Raw genomic sequence first — 19,994 nt, forward strand, 5'->3', positions numbered from 1 at the left:
CACAGCCGAGGTCTCCTTAGCTGGACAGGAGACGCTAGAGACACATGCTGGCAGGAACATTTAACGGCAGTTTTGATGAGTTGCTGGAGGCTGAGCGTGGAGTAGCCCGAGAGTAAGAGGCTCCTGGGATCTGTCACCTAAGGGGGGGCTCCATGCTTTTTTTTTTTTTTTTTGTCTACAGGACCCCCACTAGGTTCTCTTGCTGAAGAGCCCAGAATGATTTCCTTATGTCTGGCAGAGGGAGGGGAAGATTTTGAAATATGCCTAGAGCATCCTCGTAACAAAGGCCTACTCTGTCAGGGAAAAGACCTGTCCCACCTGGGGACGGGCACTTCCCTGACTCCAGCCACCTCTAGCCTTCCTATCTCACCTAAGGAGGAGAAACAAAGCTAGTAAATACTTGTGCAGGTCACAGTCCAAGGACATGGGTCCACTGAAAGACTGCTATTTAATCCCAAGATTATATAAGAATGCTTGCCCTCCGCCCACACCTGGCCACCAGCAACAGAGCTCCAGTAAAGAACAGTGGGTTACAGCTTGAAGAGCCGACCCTATTTACTGTGAAGCCTCTGGCACCCGCAGCTACAAAAGGTTAAACACAGCCTAAAACCCCAGCCAGACTGATAGCAAAGCTCAGGCTAGCGGCCTATTTAGCTCAGTTCCTATAACGTGACACGTCATGTCCAACTGTCAACAAAAAATTGCAAGGCATTTTAAAAGGCAAGCAAAAACACAATCTGAAAAGCATCAGAAGCAGACTCGGCAGATAGGGCAGAGATCTGGGCATTATTGGACAGACCATTTCAAATAGCTATGATTAATATTTTAAGAGTTCTTTTGGAAAAAGCAGACAACTTGCAAGAACAGATGGGTAATGTAAGCAGCAAGATGGAAACTTCAAGAAAGCATCAAAAAGAAATGCTAGAAATCAAAAACAAAGATCCCACAAGCCGAGTGATGCGGCCAAAAAGCAAACAAAAAAACCAAACCCCAGAAACCACTATAACAGAAATGAAGAATGTCTTTCGTGGGCTCAAGAGTAGATCGGACACAGCCAAGGAGAGAACCAGTGTGGGAGCTTCTTTGCCCTGCTGCTAAAACAAAATCAATCTCTAATATAAAACTGGCTGCTTTCTCTCTACTTCAGGGGTTACATGTTGCTATTAGGATAAAGTCCAGATTCCTAGGTGAGACCTACAGCACTGACCTCTACCTACTTCTATAGCTTCGACTTTTACCACTCCCCACCCAGAATGTTATGTACAGACACACTAAACTCTGGTTTAGTAACTTAATGTCCTGATGTGCTAAGTTCCCTCCTCTTAATGGAATGTCCCGCCCCTTTCCCTTCCTGCTTTTGCCATCCGGTTTATCCCTTAAGACACAATTCAGGGAGCAGTGGCCACAGGACGCCTCCCACCCTTCCCTAACATGTAAGTTAGGCGCCTTCTCTCTCAATCGTAGCAATTACACTCTGTAGCATAATCATCTGTGTTCTTGACTCTTCGGCCCTGGACTAGGCTGTGGGTTTTTAAAGGGTAGGGGCCATGTGTTAATAGGCCATGTATTCCAAGCACCTAGTACTTTGGCATAAAAGACAACCAGTGAATGTTAGACGGATGAGTGAATAAATGAATGAATGAATGCAGAAGGCTCATGGGAGGAAAGAAATGGGTAAATAAAACCAAACTAAACAGGCATTTGAATCAAAAACCAATTTCTAGTGTGTATTAGTCGGCATTCTTGGTTACAAATAACAGAAATTGACTCTGGTTCACTTAAGAGAGCAGTTTTCTGGAAGGGCATTAGGTAGTTCACAGAATCAACAGGAAGTCCGGGGAGTCATAGAAAAGAAAGACAAAGTGAAGAAGTTGCCACAGGACTGGTCACGGGGACGGGTCCTGGTCCCAGGACACTGGCCGCAGTGCTGTTCTATTGACTCCGCCGCTGTGAGAATCTCAGGGTGATAACTCAGTCGCTCTTCAAGGTTCAGAGTCTCAGAGGGAAACTCTAACTCGCCACGCTTGGGTGAGGCGTCTGTGGTGTAGTTGCCGGGGATGGGAAAGGGGAATAGCTTCTCTTCACCTTCCCAAATAGGAGTGCCGTTCACATGCTCAGTAGCCGAGATGACAAAGACCTGTGGTTTCCCAGGGCTGCCGTGACAGAGGGCTACAAACTGGGAGACTGAGAACAACAGAAATTTATTTCCTCACAGTTCTAGAGGCCATAAGTCTGCAATCAAGGTGTGGGCAGGGCTGGTTCCTTCTGCGGAGGGCCTCTCTCTTAGCTCCTGGTGGCCCTGGCCGTCCTTGGCATCCTCTGACGGACAGCCGCCTCACTGCTATCTCGGCCTCCATCAGCCAGTGCACTCTCCCTGTGTCTCTGTGTCTCTGTCTCCTCTTCTTACAAGGACACAAGTCACATTGGATTAAGGGCCATCTACTCCAGTATGACCTCATCTTAACGAATTACGCCTTCAACGACACTATTTCCAAACAAGGTTTGGGGACACAATTCAACCTAGAACTCCCCGTATCTTCTACATTGGTGACTTCCTTCTAGTCCATGGGATACCAAGGGCAGGGAAGTGGGGTTCTGTCCCACGTGCAGATAGCAGGGGTGCATTGCCTGTGAAGGACGTAAAGACATGATAAAAATGAGTAAAGGGTGGTTGCTTTTTATTAACAACTTGGGCCAGTGTTCTAAACAACATCAGAGATAAAATACGTCTCCCCACAAATGTGTGTTCGTTTTAAGAATTGCTGTGTGTGGCAAAAATGTGTCCACAAATCCTTCATACTCCTCTTTTTAACAGGTGGAGCCCAATTCCCCTCTCCTGAATATGGACTGGACTTAATATTTTTGTTTGCTAAATGCACATGTTAGTTCATGCATAATATATTTACAGTTTGAATTTAAAAAAATTTTTTTTACACAAACTTGGAAATTTTATTTTTTAAAAATTTTAAAGGTTATATTCCATTTGTAGTTATAAGGACTTCCCTGGTGGCTCAGAGGTTAAGAATCCGCCTGCCAATGCAGGGAACACGGGTTCAATCCCTGGTCTGGGAAGATCCCACATGCCGCGGAGCAGCTAAGCCCGTGCGCCGCAACTACTGAGCCTGTGCTGTAGAGCCCGTGAGCCACAACTGCTGAGCCCCTGTGCCACAACTACTGAAGCCTGCACGCCTAGAGCCTGTGCTCTGCAACAAGAGAAGCCACCGCACTGAGAAGCCCGCGCACCGCAATGAAGAGTAGCCCCTGCTCGCCGCAACTAGAGAAAGCCCACGTGCAGCAACGAAGACCCAACGCAGCCAAAAATATACTAACAAATAAATAAATATATTGGCTATATTCCATGTGTTGTACAATTTATCTTTGTATCTTATAGCTTATTTATTTTATACCTAACAGTTTGTATCTCTTATTCCCCTACCCTAACTTGCCCCTCCCCCTTCCCTCTCCCCACCAGTCACCACTAGTTTGATCTCTATATCTGTGAGTCTGTTTCTTTTTTGTTATAGTCACTAGTTTATTTCTTAGATTCCATATATAAGTGATATCATACAGTATTTGTCTTCCTCTGTCTGACTTATTTCAGTAAGCATAATACCCTCCAAGTCCACCCATGTTGTTGAAAATGGCAAAATTTCATCCTTTTTAATGGCTGAGTATGATTTCATTGTACATATACATCACATCTGCTTCATCCATTTATCTGTTGATGGACACTTAGGTTGCTTCCGTTTTCTGGCAATTGTAAATAATACTGCTGTGAACATTGGGGTGCATGTATCTTTTTGAATTAGTGTATTTTTATTTTCTTTGGAAAACTCCTCCCCCCCCCCTTTTTTAACATCTTTATTGGAGTATAATTGCTCTACAATGCTGTGTTAGTTTCTGCTTTATAACAAAGTGAATCAGCCCCATCACGTACACATTTTTTTTAACCTTGCTGTAAAAGCTTGAATTATGTTCAGATATTTGTCCTCCTCCACAAGCCCTCAGGTAGGTCTACCGTCTCTTTTCCCATAAATAGAATCATTACTGATCTAATCCAGCCATTTCCCTCCCCTGTAATTACTTTAGCCATGGGTGTGTGATGTAATCCTGACACGTGAAGTGTCTGGAGAAGTCTGCGAGGTTGCTTCACTGTTCAAAGAGGCTACATGGAAGCACACCCTCCCTTTTCTTGTCTCAGGAAGTTGTGTGGTTGTGAACTCTGGAGTTGCTGCAGCCATCTTGTGACCATAACGAGAGCTAGTAGAGGATAAACAAGCTGCTGACAACAGTGGGCAAGGTGGAGAGATGGGAAGAATTCAGATCCCTGAAAGAGTCATTGATTTGCTGAACTATTTCACAGTGGAGCAGCCTTTCCTCTGGACTTTTGCTTATTTCTTGAAACTGCAGCATAGTTGGTTTACAATTTACATCTGATGAGTTTTTCAAGGTTTGTGTAGGTCTACTGCTGCTGTTTCTTGTTTCTGTTGGTGTTTTCTCCTGGAGCTTTGTTTTCCTGAATGCCATTAGTCTTTATGCAGAGGCCATTGCCCTAGAAAAAGGGAATCTGAGGCTTCCCGGAGGCCTGGGAGAGAGGTGTTTCCTCCTTACAGGATTTGCACTTGCTACTGCCAGGTGCCCAGGGGCTCCACCAGTCAAGACCACCTTAAACCCCACACCTGGCTTGATATCCCAGAAGGGAACCTGGCCTGCAGATCTGCCCAAGGTAACCAAGGTGGGGCTGCAGCCAAGACTCCTCCCTGGCAGTTTTTTCTATTTCTTCTTTTCTCTTCCAGCCGTAGTCAACACCCAGCCTTCCTCGAGGTACGCTAGGATTGTGCGGAAACGGAAGGTTCATCTCTGGTTCACAGTTACCTTGACGGCGGGGGGGGGGGGCCCTTTGGAATATCAGCCTATAGGAGGGACTCCAGGAAGACCCCCGCCTGGAATCCAAGCCCATGGGTTCTTGCTTTGCTTGTGCAGCAGATGCCCTGGGGCAAAGTGGCCGAGTCCCCTTGTTGCTCTGGATTCAGACTTTCCCTCAACTTTGGCCTGAGCTTTGGTGACCAGCTTATCAGCTCTTTGCTTTGTAAAGTGATGCCCTTCATATTTCGTCTAGGAAAGTGCTCTTTCGTTGAGAGGGTTACTCAGGCCCTGGAGTTATTTTTACGTTGGAAAATACATTCATTACTGTTTAAGTCACTTGAGTCGTGGTTTTCTGCTGCTTTCAGCCAACTGGGCCTGCTCATGACATCAGCACATTCTGTAGGAATTTCTGTGAGGAAGCCTGAAAGTTGGCCAGAGTCTCTAACATTAGGGTTTGGGATGCACTGATTTGGTAAGGATGTCTTAGTTATTCTGGGCAAATCTCTACAGAAGAAAAAAACCCATGTATTTATTTGATTTATTTATTTTTTAAATGTTTATTTTTATTTGGTTGTGCGGGGTCTTAGTTGCGGCTCATGGGCTCCTTAGTTGCGTCTCGTGGGCTCCTTAGTTGCGGCATGCAAACTCTTAGTTGCAGCATGCATGTGGGATCTAGTTCCCTGACCAGAGATTGAACCTGGGCCCCCTGCATTGGGAGCACGGAGTCTTAACCACTGCACCACCAGGGAAGTCCCAAAACCATCTATTTATAAAGGAGATGTTATGAAAATATTACAGCAAAATAGAAAATGAACATTTATTGAGGGCCACTAGGTATTTAGCACTTTCGTTTTGTTATCTCTGGACTGAAACTCCAGGCGCTTAGGTTAAACAGTGAGATCCTATCACTGAAGATATTACTCCAGGTAATGTGATAGAATAGAGAGGGAAAGGAAGGAAGCGGGGGGAGGGGCGGGGGGCCGGTGAGACAAGCAAAGAAAGAGGTCTGTTCCATCCTGCTCCCACCTGGAGCAAACTCACCAAAAGCAGTTCACACCACGTTTCCTGCTGTTTGGGGCCAGTCAGAGCGTGTTGGGCCGTGAGCACGGAGGTCTCCTGGGTTTTCCTCACTGGGACACAGTCGTAGCTTGTGAATCACACTGCCAAGTTTACCGACAGTGCAGTTTACATTTGTCTTTATTTTCAAGCCGGGACCTTTAATTAAAAACCATATTTAGGGGACTTCCCTGGTGGTGCAGTGGTTAAGAATCCAGTGCAGGGGACACGGGTCCGAGCCCTGGTCTGGGAAGATTCCCACATGCCGTGGAGCAACTAAGCCCGCGAGCCACAACTACTGAGCCTGCGAGCCACAACTACTGAAGCCCGCACACATCTAGAGCCCATGCTCCGCAACAGGAGAAGCCACTGCGATGAGAAGCCCACGGACCGCAACAGAGAGTGGCCCCTGCTCGCCACAACTAGAGAAAGCCCACACGCAGCAATGAAGACCCAATACAGCCAAAAATAAATAATAAATACATAAATTTAAAATAATAATAATAATAAATAAATAAATAATGTATTTAGAGAGGCTTCCCTGGTGGTCCAGTGGCTAAGACTCTACACTCCCAATGCAGGGGGCCTGGGTTCGATCCCTGGTCAGGGAACGAGATCCCACGTGCCACAACTAAAGATCCCACATGCTGCAACTGAGACCTGGTGAAGCCAAAAGAAACAAAAAAACCCCCCCAAACCCCCTGTATTTAGAGCCACTATAGTTGTGGGGACTATACAACTGGTTTTAGCTGGACCAGGCATGTTGGAGAGAGCCCTGGGAAGCCAGGGTCCTGGGTCCAGCTGGATTTTCCAGTGGCCTTCAGATCTTTGGAGAATCTCAACTTCTCTGAGCCTCTTTGCCCCCAGCTTTCAAGTACAGGGTTTGATGAGATGATCTTTACAATCTCTTGGATTCTGAAGTGCTGTTTTATGAATGCAAACTTATTCAAGATTTTAAAGGCTTGATATGACGGCAGGTCACTGAGATGATTCCTGTAATACTATCCTCATCCCCTGCACTGTTTTCCTCATAATCGTCCCAGGCCTTTACCTGCCTCATGGGACCGCCATGGGGCCTTGCTGTAGAGAGTGCCGTGGTGCACAGCCCAGAGCCCGCAGCACCCAGCCCTGCCTCTGAAATAAATGCCTCATGGGGAGGGAGCTCCTCACCCGACAGGCCACCCCTTCCCCGGGGACCACTCCCATCCATGCACTGGCCAAGGGGGTGTGTACCAGCCTGCTCGGGCTGCCAAAACAAAGTGCCACAGACTGGGTGACTTACAAACATGGAACAGGAGGGAAGGGGGCAGGGCCCACAGTCTCTAAATAAATCCACTTCTTACCTATCACTTTGTCTCTCGCCGAATTCTTTCTGCGATGAGACATCAAGAACCTGAGCTTCATTAAAGTGTGTGATCTCCGTTGGAAGACTGTGGGTTTCGGCCGAGTTCGAGTCCCAGCCGCGTGGGTTCAAGTCCCAATCTGAGGTGCACGGTTTCAGCATTGGCTTGTAGATGGATGTCTTCTTGCTGTGTCCTCACATGGACTTTTCTCTAATCACCCACCCCTGGCGTCTCTTCCTCTTCTTATAAGGACACCAATCATTGGATTAGAGCCCCATCGTTATGACCCCATTTAATCTTAATTACCTCTTCAGAGGTCCCATCTCCAAATACAGTTGTATTCTAAGGTTCTAGGGGTTAGGGCTTCAACATGTGAGTTGCGGGGGACACGATTCAGTCCATAAGAGGGACTGAACAACTCTGAAGGGCCGTCCAGGCTCCAGAGCTTCCTGGAGACTAGCTAAGGCCCCTGTTGCTCTGCTTCTCCCTCTGCCCAGTCCTCCACTCCCCCTCAGGGGTCCACCCAGAGCCCTTCCAGTAAACATCCTGCTCCCAGATCTCCATCGCATTCCCGTCTGTTTCGTGGGGAGCCAGCCCCAGGACACATGCCCTCCACCTTTCCTTTATTTCTCTTCTGGGGAAGACCACTTTGGTAGCATATCCAGAAGGCTGTCCTTATAGGTAAAGCTTCCTTGAAATTCTTGTCTTCTTACAATAAAGAGTGACCATCACTGGAGAGGCTTCAGTGGAGGCAAATGGTCTGACCCGGTGGGCTCTAAGGTCCCTCTTATGGAACTTACCTGTTCATTGTCACCTGATAGCTCTTCCTTAAATAGTCCACGGGCACAGAGGCTCAAATAAATGTGAAAGCTACATTTCTTGTGCCTGATTCTGTGGTTCTTAGGTCAAACTTAGCTCCCTGCCCAAGCTCCCAGCGGCCCCCAAACAGTTTCACTTTCTCTCTGCCTACCCTTCTTGTACAAATTAAGGAACGATTTCAGGTCATCAAAACTACAGAAATGAAAATTACACTGGAGTGAGTTTAATTCAGAATTGACTCTTTATTGAGCAACTGTCCTATGCGGGTCACTCCACCACGGAGAATAGGAAAAAAGTAGAAGAAAACCCTCACTCTAAAGTTGTTACAGGGAATTCCCTGGCAGTCCAGTGGTTAGGATTCGGTGCTTTCACTGCTGTGGGCCTGGGTTCGATCCCTGGTCGGGGAACTAAGATCCCTCAAGCTGCACACAGTGCAGCCAAAAAATAAAATAAATAAACTTGTTACAGAGCAGGTGGAGGGGTGAGTTATATTTGGACTGAAACTTGTCATTGTCATGGGCCACTTTGGGGAGGACTTGATGATGGAGGCCTTGGGAAATCTAGGTCCTATGACCAAAGATAACTCCAGCCACGAGAATCTCTTTATCTCTCTTCGCCTCATCGTTAAATGCAACACGCCATCCAAGAGGCACCAGTTAAAGATCTATGATAATTCTTCCGGATTTTGCAGGACAGTGACCTTGGGGGAAGATGTAGAGGAAGACTGGGTCTCCGGCTGCCTTGGACCAAGGTTTCCCACACTAACCTTGGCGCAGCTGGTGGCTTGGGAACCTCTTACAAACTCTCTGAAAAGCTTTTTGAGCTCTTTGGAAACAGATATGGAGAAAACATAAAGATTATGTTTGCAATATTTATACAAGAAGAGTAACACATTTCTCAGTTGTTCTGTTCATACTGGCAACCGCTATTGTTCACAGAACCTACAGCCTCAACAAAAAGTTAGTATATTTATGTCTGTCCTGTTTCCTCTAAGAGTCCTATATGTTTCCCTAAGAAAAAGATCCAAATACGCCACCTACACAGTGAGTACAGGAAGCTCTCAAAGGTTTAGAAGAAAACCTCTTCACATTCCAGTGCCGGACAGCGGCAGCGCATAGCTCTCGAATCCATCCCTTGCCTTCTGTCGCCTCACAGTGGAGCCTCGGCAGAGCGGTGCCTGTCTGCACTCTCCTCTGGGAGCGTTTATCTGCAGTAGACATCACAGGAGAATCTGCATCCTGCAGAGCTGGGTACCAAGTCTAATGAAAGCCCCCAGGGAGCCTTGGCCTGAATTCTGAGACGGCTGTGAAGCCCACACACTGGAGCTCTCGCCTGGCAAGACCAGGCTGCACTGTCATTTTCTCTGGGTTTGGTCAAGGTTCAAGGCTTCGGGGCATGAGGGGGTTCTGGAAGTCCACTGGGTGCTTCTTATGCGGACCTGGGGAGACCTGGGCTGAGTTGGGCTCTGTGCTCTGAAATCGGTTTAAAACAAAGAGATTCGACAGAGACTCATTTACCCTCTCTCCAGGAGTCCCTAAACTACTCCAAACCTGCCCTGGGCTTCAAGGTCTAAACTAGATTTGTCCCGCAAACCCAAGGCTGGCTGGTAGTAGCAGGTTCAGAACCCTCCTTGGGCAGCAGAACTGGTCTAGATCTTTCTGATCCACGTGCACTAGTTTAGGACATTTCCTAGATGGCTGCTAGGTCGAGTTTGGGTCTTTGCTTAGAATGTGTTTACCCCAGACTGTTAATGGTTTAATTCTCAGTTGAAGCTAATGTCAAATTACATTCATTTCTTTTTCATGACTTACATTTGTCTGTATGTCCTCTGTTGTTAGGAGTCATTTTCTTTAATTTTTTTTTTTTTAGGAAAGCAGGCTCCTTTTAACCTCTGTGAGAAGGTGAGCTCTTTTGCATTTTGCAGTAAGTTCTGTGAGGAGGAAGGAGTCCAATCTGTTCACCCAGTGATGCGTAATGAAAATACATTGCATTCATATGTCAGGGTTTTCTTCCAAAGACCACTCCCAACCATCACCTCTTTGAAGTTATAGACATGAATAGACGTATATATAGATACACATATGAAACCAGATTAATTAAGGATGTAGTTATTAAATATGTGTGTTTATATATATATGTGGTATTAATACTGTGTATGTGGATGTATATATACATTGGTGGATATGTATAAGGGTGTGTGTGTGTGTGTTATGTAATTGTAAAACTTAAGCGAACTATGGTATAGGGACATTTTTGTCAATTTTGTCCAAGACCAAAAAAGAAAAAAAGAAAAATGTGTTTGTGACGTAACATGGAAATCTTTTAAAGATGAATTTAAAATATCAACTTGCATTTGAAGTTTGTGTGAGCTCCCTGGGACAAACACTTCTCTGAGGTCCACCTCTCCCCCTAGACCGTGGAATTGACTCTGACCATCCCAGAATACGGATGTCTAGCCTGTTTGAGAGGAGAAGCTGTTTTGCACTTTCCAAAGCCTTGTGCACTCCTCTCTCGGGGTGAAAGGGTTGAGGTGATAGAGGAAATCCCAACAAGCCAGGCCCACATCCTGGGAGCCTGACAGCTCAACTGCTTCCTCGCTGGGAATCTCTGGGAACTGAGTAGAGGAGCAGAAGGGAAGGGGTGGACCTGAGACCGTGGCCCTGCCTTTCACTCTGTGAGACCCTGCTTCCAACTCTTCGGGTGTCTACCCAGAAGTGGGATTGCTGGGTGATACGGTAATTTTTTGGGGGGGCCACACCTTGCAGCATGCGGAACTTCCCCGACCAGGGATCTAACCCGTGACCCCTGCAGTGAAAGCGCAGCGTTTTAACCTCTGGACGCCAGGAAAGTCCGATCACATGGTGATTGTATGTCTGATTTTTTTGAGGAGCCTCCATGCTGTTTTCCACAGCAGCTGCACCTTCAACATTCCCACCAGCAGCGCACAAGTCTTCTAATTTCTCCACGTTCTCACCAACGCTTGTTATTTTCTGTTTTTTTAATATGGATTTTTTTTCTTAAAGATGAGGAACTAACTGGGTTGTAGTCAGCCTTTCTCTAAACTTGTTCTGAAGCTCACCTCCTCAGAACCATATTATAAAAATGCAGACTCCTAAGCCCACCCCAGACCAGGTGGGACCTCAGAGTGTGAGCTTTTAAGCAAACTCCTGTGAGCACCGCCTCCTGCACTCCCAGGAATGCCTCCTACACGTGGGACTGCAGAGGTTTCAGGGAGACACGACATTCAGCCCCCTAAAAACCACAGCGTGGTGGAGAACTCAAGCCACACCCATCAAGATAATCTTATCACATGGATTCACGTGGCAGCACAGATTAAAAAAAATCACAATCATTCATATTGTTTTTTCAAGTTCTCAGTCTTTTCAGCCGCGATCTACTAAAACATCAAATCAAGGTCTGGAAACATGACATTTTTAGCTAAGGAAATGCTCTTGATCAAAACCAGATTTTTACTGGTGATCCTCGAATGAAATAGCCCATTATCAGCTTCCTACAGAAATCTCCCCAGAGCTATTCTCAGGCAGCAGGGAAGCAATCTTCCCCAGGACCACTTCCCCGGCCATCACACCTACTGTGATCTGAGTCATGCCTTTTGTCTTGTGCCTGGAATTTGGGGATGTTTATGAAAATCTGTTGTAAATACTAGTCATAATTCCTCCTTTCACAAGATTCTTTATTTCAGAAAAATGAGTAGCCCATCACGTACAAACGTCATATCACTTCCAGCCCCATTGTCACCTGGAAATATTCCCTCTTCCGTTTTACTAGAGATTATTTAAAGGTTTTTGAGAACAGTGTGTCATAGAAATCCTCCAGCGAACTTAGTGTCTGGGTTGCCACCAATCATGTTAAAATACGCTTTTGCATCAGCTGTACCTACTTCAGCTTTTGAGGGCAGAAAATGGAGTTTTGTGTTGAGAAGTAAATGCTAATGAAAAGCAAAATATCCTTTGAATGCAGACTCCTTGAGTTTAACGTCTGTCTACTTTCTTCACTGAAGTTCCCAAAGCAGGTGGAGACATAATTAACACATACATCATGATGATATTTTCTTTAGCACAATAAAACCTTATTTTCAAATTAAACTGCTCTGATATTAAGCGTTAACATTTTAAGGTAAACCTGTTGTGCTGGTTCAAAACTTTCAGAAAACAGAGAACAGGTCACTGGAGATTTCTTGCCAGGTGGCGTCTCTCAGCTTTCTACTGATGCCTTCAGATATGGACGTTCAACTAGACCAGCTGAATAGAGCAAAGCAGGACATAGTCCAGACTGCCCAGCTAGTCTCAAGCAAAACAAACAAAGCAAATGAAAAAGACAACATTCCATTGAAGCCCTGTAAATAGAAATACCTGCGCACGTTGTGTAAACCGTCACTTATCCCTGTTTGTACTTGGCAGATGTTGGTGGAGGGGGAAGAGATAGTTAGAAATAAAATGGTCAGATGTGTGTGTCTAATGAATAGTCTGGGAGAAATAAGTGTACAGCTTATAGAAGCAAGTATTTAAAACTGATTTTTTAAAGAAAAAAATTATACTTTTAGTTTTTATAGGGACATACTGAAATGGAATTGTCCAAAGTAAGGGCAGTTCCATTCATGCAAATACCAGCTCTTTTGAAAGGCTCTGAGGCAGGTGAATTATTACCTGGGCATTTGGTGTCAATTTGACTGTTTGACAACAAGATGGGAAAGAAGGCAGGCTGGGAAAAGTTGGTCTTGATTTTTAGTTCTGTTCAATTGAAGATGGTAGCAAAGGCATCTTTCATGGGTAGTTTAAAACTCTGGAGAACAGAGCTTCTGAAACTAGGGTGCGTACGTATCACCCAGGGACTGTGTTAAAATGCAAATTCTGGTTTAGCAGGTCTGGGGCAGGGCCTGAGAGTCTGCATTTCGAGGAAGTTCCAGGTGAACCCTATATTGCTTGTGGGAGGAACACACCGAGTAGTCAGAGACTATAGCTCTTTGTCGTGCTGTCTTTTGGCCGTTCTGGAGCATGTTGGATCTGTACCCAAGTAACTGAGAGAAGCTTTGCATCTCTCACAGCTGCAGAGCAGAAAGCCCTGAACAACAGGAAGATGGGTCCAGCTAATAACCTTAGCCCTCTCAGCTGTCCACCTGCTTGACTCAAACCGAGTCCTTGTTTTGAGATTGAAAAGTGTGCTTTATACTTTCTAGAGGGGTTATAGAGTGCAAATGAGATTGGTATGGATGGCAGATGACTCGCCAGCTTCATCAGAGACAACAGTGTTCCCATTTTACAGAGAAATCCGGGCCCTACAGACAATATCCTCCTTTTGGGAGAAGCCCTTGGGGATGGACAGTGCCATGAACATTTACCTCTCAAGATGAGCTCCGATTTTTCTTCCCATATTCCTGGTCCTGCCTGTTCTTTTATTTCACAAAAAGTGTTAGTTAAATTTTATCAGGAATGAGAGGTCATTTTGTCCCAGTGTTCTGTCATAGAGAAATTTAGTGAGTCAAAGATCAAGGCCAAAGTCTGAAAGTCCTGTGTGGAGAGGTTGCCGCCTAATCCCGAAGTCTGCCAGGACTGAGTTTTTGCCTATTGCACGATTGCTTTCATTAAGAAACATGTTTCATTGAGTCACAGGGTTGTGGGTAAAATAGTTTCCAATTTCTCCCCTTCCTAACGTCCACATATGCCACTCCTCTGAGGCTGCAGGGCCTGCGTGCATCTGGCGACTTCAGGCTTCAGCTGTTAAGTTCTTAAACTGGTAGCTGCACAGTAGATTTTCGGTCCTTGTCTCTATATTCACTGGCCACACCAGCTCCATCCGGCCGTACCTCTTGTACACACCTACTTACCGAAACATTACCTGTCATCAGTCTTGAGTCATTCATCAAGCAGGCCTTTAGTTTGAGATCCACACAGTTAAAGGGGGCCTCCTTTTTTTTTTTTTTTTATGATTACGAGCTCCTGTTTCTGACATTAAATTTCCTTTACTCAATGTCTTAGCCATTAGGACTGCACCTAAATAAAGAGTCCAATTTTCCTCCTCTCTGGGCACATGCTAAGTTTGTATTTTATTTTCTCTTTAAAAGTTAGGCTTATCGTGTGACTTGTGTTGGCCAATGAAATGTGGATGGAAGTTATATGTTACTTCCAGGAGGCAATATTAAATGCTTATGCACAATTCTGTTCCCATTCTTCTGGTATCACAGAAGCATTTCCCTAGAGGGATCTTCTAGCAACCCTGCAGCCGGGCCCCTGGATGATTACGTTGAGAGGCACACCCCCATCACCAAATCCTGCACTCCACACTACACATGTAGTATGAGCTGCAAATAAACCTTTATTGTATTAAGCCCCAGATGTGTGTGTGTGTGTGTGTGTGTGTATGTGTGTGTGTTGGGGGGTGTTTGTTACAGCAGCCTAACCTATTCTATCCTGACTGCTCCACTGGCATTCAGCTGGTGGTGTAACCCATCATTTGTAAGTACAGAACTGCTAGGAAACGGCCTTTAGATATCATCTTCATTTTCTTTCTTTCTTTAAAAAATATTTATTTATTTATTTATTTGGCTGCATTGGGTCTTAGTTGCAGCATGTGAGATCTTCATTGCCTTGTGTGGGATCTTTTAGTTGCGGCATCTGAACTCTTAGTTGCAGCATGTGGGAGCTAGTTCCCTGACCAGGGATCGAACCTGGGCCCCCTGCATTGGGATCGTGGAGTCTTAACCACTGGACCACCAGGGAATTCCCTTGTCTTCATTTTCTATTGTAGGATGGGGTTGGGAAGGAGGGGACTAGTTCTTTCAAGCTTAAGAAGACAGTTATCGTAACCACCGTGAGGAATCACTTCCTCATCTCAAACAGCTGGCTGATAGGAACAGTAAGAGATGAAGTTCTTGTACGTTGTGAGGACTTCACAAATATTTATTTATTTAAAAAACACTTTAGGGCTTCCCTGGTGGCGCAGTGGTTGAGAGTCCGCCTACCGATGCAGGGCACTCAGGTTCGTGCCCCGGTCCGGGAAGATCCCACATGCCGCGGAGCAGCTGGGCCCGTGAGCCATGGCCGCTGAGCCTGTGCGTCCGGAGCCTGTGCTCCGCAACGGGAGAGGCCACAACAGTGAGAGGCCCGCGTACTGCAAAAAAAACCACAACCCCCCCCGCCAAAAAAACACACTTTAATATGTGTACAGCATGTTCCTGATCATTCTTCCAACGCCCCCCTCAAGGGCACATCTATCCTGGATCTAGATATATCCAGTCTTCAATGAAAGCTGTTAAAAGAAAGACACATGTAGTAAACCAGCATCAGATTACACTCTCTCTAGAAGGAGGATTGACTCAAGTGCTCGGGGGTAATCCTTTTTCGGGGGGAGGCGAGGAATCAGGTACCAGGCCCACTTGGTTACTGTACTGTCTCTGCTCCATTTGGAAGTTAGTTCTGGAGCCCTGGCCGGCAGGTCCTGCTTGCTTCCTCCTGGCATGACCCGCCATTTCTTTGACTTGGTGACCAAAACCTTCCCCACATCTTCCACTCGCCGTATCTCACCTCTGCTGACATGGCCAGTAGCTGATAATGAAACACTGGGTCATCCGTGGGCATTCCTTGTCATGATTTTCTCCAGTCCTTCCGGGGCTTGAAATTAATGCCAATAAAGAAAATATTAGTTCTCCCTGATGTTTTGAATGGCGGGCTTAATTGTTTAGGCTGCAACTCAGAAACCAAATATGTCAGACGGAAAAAAAAAATTTTTTAATCCTACATGAGAGGTAGTATTAGAAAGTGATGAGATTTTGGCTTCTGAGCTCAGACTGCCTGAGTCTGAGTTCCACTGTGGCACCTACTAGCTGGGTGGCCGTGGGCAGCTTCCTCAGCCTCTCTGTGCCCTAGTTTCCTCACCTGTAAAATGGGGCTATTGTTAGCGTATCTTTCGTTGGCTGCTGTTGTGAGCATTACACGAGTCAACACCTGCAAGAAGCGTGCTTGGGAAACAGCAAGTGCTTAGGAAGTGTTAGCCCAGAAAGGAGGAAAATAGCCCGACTGAGGGTACAGGCCCCGGTGTCCACTCCTCTGTGGCCTTAGGCAAGTTAATGACCTCTTTAAGCTTCAGTGTCATCGGCTGTCAAAGGAGGATAATGATAGTACCTACCTCATTGGAGTTTGGTGAGGTTGAAATGAAAGAGTATGTGTAAAGGTCTCAGCAAATAGCGCTGGGTCACCCAAAATGCTCAATAAATACCTGTTATTTTACTACTACTACTATTATTTAAAAATTTTTTTTAAAGTCTCAGCATTAAAGAAAACTCTGCTCTACCTCCTTTCCAAACATCCTATGCTTTCCTCTTCTTTTGGCGGCATTTATCCAACAGTTTGAAAGATCGAATTCCTGGCGTTGTCCAGTTTTTCTTTGATGGGGTAGTTTCTTTGATCCCGGAGAATACAATGTTTATGTTGGCTGTCAACTGGGCAACGCCTAGGAATTATTTTTTAAAATGATCTCATGTAGTTTCCCAGAAATTCTCCGAAACACAAACGTTTTTAGGGGCAAAATAAATTTGAGGCTTCCATTAGTTCTTTAACACACCTTATAACCCATCTCCCAGATGCTAACATTTGCCTACACACCCCGATACTTTGCCAGAAACTGCATGGTTGTGACATCTAAGATGAGAATTGTTTGGGTTCATTCAGTACATTCTTTTCGGTTTGAAGTATGTTTTATACTGGAAGTTGAAAAGAATTACCTGTGTCATATTTAGACTACAGTGATTTGTTTTCCTATCCTATGTACTTACCCAGGTCTATTTCCTACTTTATTTTACAATTACTCAAAGAGCATTGATTTCAAGGCTTCTGTGAAATCTCCAAATATTTCAGAATTAGGTTATTTACTGTACCTTCACACTTCCAAGAAACACCACATTCATCTCCGTTCCTGAATCAGAAAGGTCTCTAAAAATATCTATAGGTATGGAAATAAATTTATGATGAGAAAAACAGCATCTCTTTTTATCTCTTAACTCTTAGAAACGTATAAGCAAATGTACTGGTTCAAGGCACGTCTACTTCTCTCAAAATACTACCACCAAGTTTCTTCAGGAATAATGCTGTCTCACATACTTTCAGAAACAAGCACTCCTGCATGGAAAGCCTTTGCTCCTCATTCTTCTGGGGATGTTCCCCTTTTAGGAAAGTGCTGACCCATCACCTGGCTGCAGTCACACGCCTGCAGTTTCTAACAGAGCCACGTGCTGGCAAAGATCAGTGGGGACTCTGGCCGTTCTCAACGTCCCTTGTGACTGGACAGGGCTCTTTGCAAGACCAGCAATGTCTCTTCGGTTAAAAGAGTTTTTGAAGCTTCAACAAATACCAAATCACTAAAAAAGTTTGGTGGGTAGGGCTTGCCTGGTGGCGCAGTGGTTGAGAGTCCGCCTGACGATGCAGGGGACACGTGTTGGTGCCCCGGTCCTGCAAGATCCCACATGCCGCAGAGCGGCTGGGCCCGTGAGCCATGGCCGCTGAACCTGCGCGTCCGGAGCCTGTGCTCCGCAACGGTGAGAGGCCCAACTCCGCCACAACAGTGAGAGGCCCGCGTACCACAAAAAAAAAAAAAAAAAAAAAAGTTTGGTGGGATCCCCACACCACGTGGCGACCTGGCAGGATTCATCAGAAGGAGGCTGGCTAAGACAAAGTACCAGAGAAGTTGGGTTCATTCGGATCAGAACAGAAGAGGCAGCTGGGACTTCAAGGAGAACGATGAGCTGCGGAAGCGGCATCTAACGAAGGAGCATGTGAAAAAAGCAGGACATGCGAGTGCTGTGCATCCAGGGAAGGAAGGGCGGAGCCGGCTGAATGCGACGGGAAGTCCGCTTTAGTTGAACATGAAGGGATGGGGGAAAGTGATCTTCAGAAGGAAGCATGGCGCATGGATAGCCGCAGCCAGCGTATCGTAACTGAATAATTTGCTGTTTGGGAAGACGGAGAAATTGTGTGTGTAAAGGAAGCCACGATCCTGCAACTCGTTCAAAGTGTACCCCCTTTGCCCAGCCCCACGGCCCCAAGTGGGTGGCGGCTGGCGTGCACCTCCACCAGGGGTCACTGCAGTCTACGCAAATCTGGCCATTCCAGCCACGGTCCTTCCGGTGGAGCTGCGGACAGAACGGAATTATCTGAGAATGGCTTACTTGAAGGTCTCAGTTGCACAGGGCTCAGTGTGTTAACTGATGTCCTCCCCTCCGCCCCGAGGTACCATCCTCTGCATCATCTCTGCAGTGGGTGCGGTGCCCAGTTAGGCTCTTCCCAGGGGATGGAGCCCCGTCTCGCACATCCGTGCATAAACACCCTCAGCTACCTGTCCCTTACCTCCGCTTCTCCTTCTGGGCTCTGCTTACTTCTCCAGAAGGCTAGTCTGCACTGCAGCCTCTTCCTCAGACCCACTTCTCTCCCCTGCCCTTTCTTCAAAGTCTTCTTCCTTCGAGCTGATAACACTGAGTGGGGCAAACTCAGATTTCTGCAGCTAAATTTTACTGACTAGCTGATCCTCCACACTGTGACAGGGGGATGTTATCTATTTCTTCTCAGGAAACCTGAACACCTAGGTGGGAAAGGCCTGATTTCCTGGAAGAGCACTTCTGGAAAGACCGCCCCCCCAGGAAATGAAATAAACTTTTTATCCAGGTACTTCCTGTTTCCTCAGTTTAAAGTACTCCCTCCCCTTGCCATACTCTTGTAAAAGAACTTCAAAGCAGGGCCTCCCAGGTTTGGGCTCCGATGCTTTTTCCTTTTAACTCTTTGTGGTTTACTCTAATTGGGCATTTAGTTATCCTACAGAATGGTCTGTGGCTGTTCAAAGAACGCGATCATTAAATGCTATTCAACTAATTTCTGCTAATACTCTTGTGTGTATCCAATCTGAACACATCTGTTATATTATTCTTGTGGTTTGTGGCTTCAGAGGAGGATGCATGCCTTGTTGAGATGTCCTGTGAGATGAAAGGAACACAGTGGATGATACTATCACTTCCAAATGTAAATAGTTGTATTTATTTATTACAATTTGCAAAAATGTATACCCATTACACCTTCACTTGCAAAACTATGATCATTTCTGTTTCTCCATGGCCCAGTTTCAGTTCTACATGTAATCATTCTCCTGGAGAGGCACAAACAATGATGACGTTTAAGAGTCTCAAGGTTAGGGAGTCATTTCATAGATACAAGTTTTTTTTTTTTTTTTAAACTTCATAAAGCTAATAGTTCTTGGAAGGAACATGTAAAGAAGCTATCCATCATGTAAACCTCCTTATAAATAAATCTGTTAGAGGTTGGAAAGATCTTAAGAAAAGGAGGCACAAGAAAGGTGAGCTATGTGAACTTGGGCAAATTCCCACCTCAAAGAGCCTCATTTTCCTTGCAGAATGGGAGAATGAAAAACTATTTCACAAAGTAGTTTGAAGATCAAAATCCAAAGGAGATGATGCATGGGGAAATGCCTCATAAAACTCAAATGCAAAGAACAAATGTCAGGTACTAATACTGTTTTGAGGGAGGCAGACGCAAAAATGCTGCAGGAGAGGAGCATGAGGATGGGTGGGGACAGGGTAGACATCTGGATGGTTGAGCACCCACAGTGTCAAAAAGAGGGACAAAGAAGTGAGGAGACCCTGAGACAGACTCGTTTACTTCATGGCTTGGTACCAGGTATGGCTCTGGGGGTCAAGTCAATGATGGGTGGTGGTGAGAGGTGGTGTTTCCTAGTGCATGGGATTTGATGTCAGAAGAGCTGGCACTGCCAGTTGACAACTTGAAGACTTTGGGGAAGTTTCTCAGCTCTTATCCCTCAGTTTCTGGTCTGTAAATGGCAGATAATGATAAGTGGTATTGTCAGCATTAAATGGGAATAACAGAAAATTTGACT

The sequence above is a fragment of the Globicephala melas genome, chromosome 18 (assembly GCF_963455315.2).
Source record: "Globicephala melas chromosome 18, mGloMel1.2, whole genome shotgun sequence".
Lineage (NCBI taxonomy): Eukaryota > Metazoa > Chordata > Mammalia > Artiodactyla > Delphinidae > Globicephala > Globicephala melas.